The following is a 7404-nucleotide window of genomic DNA, read 5'->3' as shown; positions in this document are numbered from 1 at the left end:
CATTGGTATGGCTGCTCCAGTTGCTCCACCACCAGAATCAGTAATGATAGGGTTAAACCTGGTGAGGCCGCAGGGGATAAGGTTGCCTCAGGACCCTGGCCCAGTGTTGTGGCCAGCATTAGCAGTGCTCGATTGGTGCCTAAATGGTAAGTATTATGGCCAACACTCTTGGATGTGTTTGGGTCCCAGCCAGGAGAGGATGATTGTTAGGGGAGGTGATACCTGCTGGAATATTAAAAATGAGTACTGAGGAGCTATTTAGGTAAAAAGGATGTAGAGGGTTTGGGGTAAAGACAGGTGATCCTGATCCAAGGGAAAGCCTGAGCAAATGCAAGGAGGTGAGAAACAACCTCAGGAATTCAGATACTGGAGGAGTTTGAGGTGCTGTCCAGGGGATCATGGGAAGCGAGTAGTGGAATGAGATGAGGCTGGAGGAGTGCATGGGGCCAGGCAGGGAAGGGCTGTAAGCACTACTTTAGGGCTCTCTTCTTTGTGTTTAAGAAGGTATTTCTGATGTCTGTGTAAAGGCTGGACTTGAGAGAGAGAGAGATCGAGGCCTAGGAGATCAGGGCAGAGGCTCTGATGGGACTCCAGGCAAGGATGGTGAGGATTTCAATAGGATGGTGGAGACTGGTGGGATAGGAGGGCAGGTGTGGGCAATGTGTTGGAGGAAGAGCCAGCAAGGTTTGGCGATTGCTTGGGAATGGGAAGGGAATGAGAGGAAGGTGTCTGCCAGGTTTTAGATGGCTGGAGGCAGGCATCTGTGTTAGGGTCCCTGTGCTATGGTAACTACCATGACCTGGGGGCGTAACACAACAGAAATTTATTGTCTCACAGTTCCAGAGGCTAGAAGTCCAAAAAACAAAATTATCCGCAGGATTGGTTCCTTGTGGTGGCTCTGAGGGAGAATCCACTCCATATCTCTGTCCTGTTCCCCTTCATTAAAAAACTTTTTTCTATATTTTTAATTTTTATGGATACGTAAGTTATACATATTTATGGGGTACATGTGAAATTTTGATAGAAGCATACAATATGTAATGATAAAACCAGGCTAATTGGGATATTTGTCATCTCAAGCATTTATCATTTATTCATGTTGGGAACATTCCAATTCCATCCTTCTAGTTATTTTGAAATATACAATAAATTATTGTTAACTCTAGTCACTCTGTTGTGCTACAGAACACTAGATCTTATCTTATTACTTCTATCTAACTGTATTTTTGTGTTCATGAACCAATGCCTCTTTCTTGCTCCACTTCTGGTGGCTCCAGAAATCCTTGGTGTGCTTGGTTTGTAGATGCACCCCTCCAATTTCTGCCTCTGTTTTCATGTGACCGTCTCCTTTGTATGTCTCAAATTTTCCTCTGTCTTCCTCTTCTAAGGGCATCAGTCATTAGATTAGGGCCCACCCCAACTTTAGGATAATCTTATCTTGAGATCCTGAACTTAATTACATCTGTAAAGACGCTTATTTCAAATACGTTTACATTCTGAGTTTCCATGTGGACATGTCTTTTGGAGGTACACATTCCACCAGTATGTCATCTGAACAGAATAGAGAACACCAATGAGGAAAGAGGTTGGGAGAGAGTGATGAGTTTATTTCAAGCATGTAGTTCTGAAGTGTCTGTGGAATATCTGGGTGGAGAGGTGCAGAAGGTATATGAGTTGAGATCTCAGGAGGGGAGTTTGGGCATGATTGTATTTGGTAGATGAGAGTAGGTAAGATTATTCGAGGAGAGCACAGGAAAAGCAATGGACTGAGAATGGGCCCTTGGGGAATGTCAATAACTAAGGGGAGGTAAGGGGAGGTCTCCGTTAAGGAGACCAAGAAGGAGTGGTCACAGTGGTAGGAGGAGGACCACGAGTCAGTCCTATTGCTAGGAAAAGGCAGTAGAGTGTTTCATGGAGAGTGTTTAGTGCAGTCCCTAGGGTCAAGTGAGACCAAGATGGTTGCTGGATCCTAAGGTTTCTGGGCTGCCATGTTTGTGTGGAGTTGAATTAAAGAGAACTCTGATTTCCCCTGCCTTGGCTGATGGCATGCTTGTTTCTGGAATGACAATTATTAATGACAACACAGTGGATATGATGAGGAGTGACATGGGTGTGAGTAGGATGCTCTGAATTCTGGTTGTGGCATTTGAATTTCAAGATAATTACCTTAATTTGGGAGGGCAATACCCTGAACTGATCTAATTTCCCCTTAAAAACTTCTGTGGGCTCTAATGTGCCTCATTATCGTAATTATAAGGTTGTTTGAGGGTAAAAAAGTGACTGGAAACAAAATTGTAGGAAATTAGGTCAGAGCAGTGTTCAGTTTAAGGCAGAAAAGTGGGGAGGCAATTTTGTGTCATTGTCTGAAAGAAATTATTGAGTTGCATGGCCCACTGATCTGAATGTGAAGATCGTTCTTATGAGCATTCGTGGCTGTGGTCTGGCATGCTCTGGGTTGATTAGTCATGGTTGGTTTCTCCAGTCCTAAATTAATTGGCAGAGTCTCAAGTGCTGTTGTATATTCAGCTCCTATAGAATTATGTTTCATAATCTTATGGTTCATGGTACTCTCTCTTTCCCAATTCTGGAAGAACCAGAAGTCCTATTAATTCTGAAAGGTGGCTCAAAGGTCAAAGACCTGCAAACCTTTTTTGTTGGCTAAAGGACTGGGCTTGATTCACCTGGAACTTAATTGAGTTGATTGAGTGTTTTAATGGGAATAGGCTTGGTTTCATGCACTAAAAAATAACCCCAACATCTCAATGGCTTAACATAAGAGTTTATTCTCAATATACTGCATATTCAAGGACGGGTGAATGATAGTGCCTAGACAGTCATCTGTGGCCCAGGTTGATGGCATCTTCACCATCGTTTGATTGCACCACCTGGAACACATGGACTTCTAGGTGGCCACAGCAGGGGAAGAGAGACTGGAGCTGTTTGCTACCTCAGATCAATCCATTGGCCAGAAAATAGTCTGATGGCCCTCCAGCCCCCAAATGCAAGGGGCCGAGTTGTGCAGTCTTCCATTAGCCAAAATGAGAGATGAATGAGATACTGGTAATGGTTAGTTACTTCTACCAGGAACTAGTGTAGAGAACATCAGTGAACTGAACATTTCAGTACTAGTTAGTGTTTAGTGAACTCTCCCTGGGTGCCTGTGTTTAGGGTAACTTTCCCTAAGTACTACCTTTCACAATGTCAGTGGTCTGCCAGAGGATCTTCTTGCCCAGGGAACTATCTACTTTTAGATATGTAAGTACATGTTTGACAGACATGTTTGGAATATCAATAAGCCCATGCTACCTTCTCTGGAAGTTTCCCTCCACAGAAGTTGTACCTAGGTAGCCTTTTTTTTTTTTTCCTCATAAATGTAATTGAATGACACAGAGGCTGTCATTGGACTATGGGTTTCAAAACCTGCTAGTAGGAGTCTCTAGGTGTTGTAGAGTGGCCATCATAATAGCTCCTTGCAGTGGCGAGTAGTCATGGTCCCTAAGCCTGAGGACCTTTCAGACATTGTAGCCTCAAAATGCAAGAAATGAGACTCACAATCCTTCCAGATTTGACTTATTCCTGGGCCATGATGGCCATTTGCAGAGGGAAGCTAGTGGGTGGTTCCAGGATTCTGGTTCTTAACACCACAAATCAGAAAGCTTGAATAAGGAGACTGAGTCTCCTATTAGTACCACTTTCTGGACACATGTCACAGCATCAGAGACTAGTGGCCTGACCACCAAAATATTCCTCATCGTTGATGGCTTCTTTTTGCTCTATCAGGCAACATCCAAATAATGCCATAGTGTTGTATCCTTCTCTTTTGTGAGGGTGCGGAGAGGATGCATGGAACAGAGGCACAGATATGGCTGTGGCTCTTTGCAGGTGGGGTCAGGGCTGAGGTGAGAGAAGGAACCGAATCTTGGTGCCTGCCATCTTGGTCTAGAAGGCGACTGGAGGCAAATGTGAGGCAAAGGGTTTTGGCTGGTTCCCCCTTGATGGGAAGACACAAAGAAATGTTTCACTGTGGTAGGCTTTTACCTACCTTCTGCAGTGAGTACATTGGATTTTAAGCCTGGTGGACTTGGGACATCTTCGTGCTTTAATCAGTGCTTTTAATCAACAGAACTGAAGGTCATGTGGAATTGAGCTTGAGGCAGCCAGGTGTACTGTGATGACAAGAATAAGAAAGCTGTTCTGTGGTGAGGAGCAGGAGAATGGAGCATGCAAGGGGAGAAAGGGGGATAAAGAAGAGAGGAAGACAAAGCTCTCCCAGTTCTTGGTCATTTTCTAGTTACAAGCTGTCATTTCTGAAGAATCCTGTGGAACCTTCTCCTTATAAAAACTCTTGAATAAACTAGCTAAAGTGAGGGTCTATTCCTTTCATAGGAAAAAAGAGGGGAATGCATCCTCATTCTTACAACCAGGATGGTCATCATACCATGTACTCATCCAACAAATGTTTCTTGACCTCTTGCTATATGGAGTCCTCTGCTGCACCCTGGGGATAAAATGGTAAACAAGACACAGCCCTTGCCGTAGGAGGGCCTACCTCAGTCAAATGGGAAATGCACACAAGCAAACGGGCCACTACAGGCCAGTGTGAGAAGGAGTCAATAGAAGGATGCAGTCCTGGCAGGTTGCCCAGCAAGGGCAGGCTTTCAGTGGGCCCACGGGGATGAGTAGGAGTGTGTCAGCCAGGGCCAGGCTAAAGGCAGGATGCTGAGTGCTTCCGGCAGAAAGACAGCGCTCGAGACAGGCCAGTTAACCATGACCATTTTGGGCTCTGTGGCTAACAGTCCCGATTATAGACATTTCTTGCTCTATTACCTACATTTCATGCTAACATAACAAGGATCAGTTTTCACCCTGATACCTGGTGTTACAGACAGCTCAGTCATGGCCTTAATATTATTAACCATTCTTAATTAAATATATTCTCCAGATAGTACCTGATGGCCATACCTCTCCTTATAAACACTTTTGAAATTTTAACACTCAGAAATTCTAAAAACTATTAACGGTGTATTACTAAGGATTTATTTTGGAAAGGTTGGCTTTTTAGAAGGGCTTAGCAAAGAGTGTTAATTAAAGCTGTTTTCCTACTTTAAAATGTCAGCACACTGGTTACAGGCATTCTCCTTCGGTGTGTGTGTCCTGGAAATGTGTACTAAGATAGTGTCACATGTTTATGGTCCTTCTGTGTATGATTGATCAGATTATTTTTCTTCAAAATATACACCCGCCTCATTCTATTCTGTTCCTTCTGACAAAAATGCTAGGATTCTTTCCAAGGGAAGATTTTTATTGTCTTCGTCTCAGCCTCTCAAGGACTTTTGTCATTGCTGGTCCCATTCAAGTACAATGACCAATTACTGAGGTCAGTTGACAATACCTATCCAAAGTCCATGATGGAATGTTCTAGAACAGGACCCAGAACTCAATTCTTCAGGCTCCCTCCTTGGTTTATCTCTTAGTTCTTTCTATTATTCTCTTGATTTCCTAATTAATGAAAAAAACTGATTTTTTTACAAAACAATTTTTTTAACAGAAAGAGTCTATTTAGTGAGAAGTATGCTTGTGCTAATTGAGAAATGTTACTGAAATGATTTGATATTAAAAAGCAATGACTTTTAGACTAAAAGAGCCCCATCGGTGACTGCATCCAAACCATTTTTAGTGGAAACTTGCAACCTTTCTCCAATGACCTATGTGACGTTAGACTGTTATGTAATAACTTCAAGCCTCAGTTTTCTCAAGTGTAAAATTGGCTTATTAGACTCGATTATCTGAAAGGTGTCTTCCACTCCAAAATTCTATGACGCTTTACAATGTAGGAAAGAGAGATTGAGGAGCTTGCCTGATGTACATCCAGCTGCTAAAAAGATACTACCCAGCCTCAGAACTGTAAGTCCAGAGTTCTTTCAACTTTCTAAGGTGTTAAATAGTTTGTTTATGACTAAAGTTCTATCTAAGGCACTGTTTTCATTGTTATTCAAAACATAACTGAAATCAATATTTGTCAGATACAAAGGGCAGCAACACGAGAAAAATGATTTTCTAAAAGGTCCCTAGACTCTTAGTACAAGTCCTGACTAAGGCTATATTTAGAATACTCATGAGCTCCATTTGCTATGATGACATCCCTCTCTCTCTTTTTTGTCGTGACCTTCATATTTATAATAGATAGGTTTCTAATATTTTCATTTTGGGTAGTAGTACAGCAATATAAATTAACCCATTTGTTCCTGGAAAATGTGCCATGATCTCATCACTGAGAAGAGAGTAAATGAACAGCTCATCTGAAATGTTTACTGAGGGGTTTGAGGGAGACAGTGCTGTCGAGCATGTTAGGAGTGGCATTGAAGATTGCTGGCTGGGAATATTTGGAAAGAATTGGAGGATGGCTGGGTAGGAGTTGGAGGGGGTAATTGGGAGCACAGTTGGGGGTATAAATTTGAGTCTAGAAAATTTAGATGCCTGTATACACAAAGCCAACTATAATTTGGAATTTATAACTGTATAGTAATATGTAGATGAAGCTAAATTTAATTTAAGTTGACCCTTCAGAATACAGACTCAAAGGGTAACCAAGATTTCAGGGATGATGTTCATCCTGTACTTAGAGAGCCCCTGTTGTAACCCCATTCCAACCATGCTCCTCTGCACCAGGTGAGCAGTCTGTGAACAAAAAGGCAGTTCTCACCTTTACCCCCTACCTCACTTTCTTGATCTCATTCTAGGTATCCAAGGCCCTGGTATTCCCTGTCCACACAGATTTTCTTCGAAGCCCTGTATAGATGTCTTTCTCAGATTTGTCCTATAGAGGGTACCTATACCTCTGGTGCATGTGTCCCCCAGCCCTAAGGGTGGCTGAAGTTTGGCTGTTTATAGATATAAGCAGTGATTGAAGCTTGGATGAGAGGGCAGGAGTGGTCATACATAGGCTGGCACATGAGCAATTTTGAGAGCTTAAAGAATTCTTAAACTTGAAGTTTGGCCTTCTAAGTTATTTGAAGCTATATTTGCCAAAGTAGCATAAGAAAAGATTATTTAGGAGTTTGCCTGATTCATGAATAATGTGTACCTATTTAGACATAAAAGCACGTGGGCCTCCATGGTTCTCTTGCCCTGTGAATGATAGGATACACCTGATATTCAGAATACTTAATGGGGAGAGGGGTGGAATAATATAGCAGAATAGAAGACTCCATGGATCATTCCCTCCCACAAGGACAACAATTTAACAACTATCTACGCACACACACAAAAAAACCTCATAAGAACCAAAAATCAGGTAAGCACTCACAGTACCTTGTTTTAACTTCATATTGCTGAAAGAGGCACTGAAGAGACAGAAAAAACAGTCTTGAATTGCTGACATCCCCCATCCCCCACCCTCTAGCA

This window comes from Pan troglodytes, chromosome 4, assembly GCF_028858775.2.
Source record: "Pan troglodytes isolate AG18354 chromosome 4, NHGRI_mPanTro3-v2.0_pri, whole genome shotgun sequence".
Taxonomy (NCBI): domain Eukaryota; kingdom Metazoa; phylum Chordata; class Mammalia; order Primates; family Hominidae; genus Pan; species Pan troglodytes.
Note: the sequence above shows the minus strand (reverse complement) of the source record.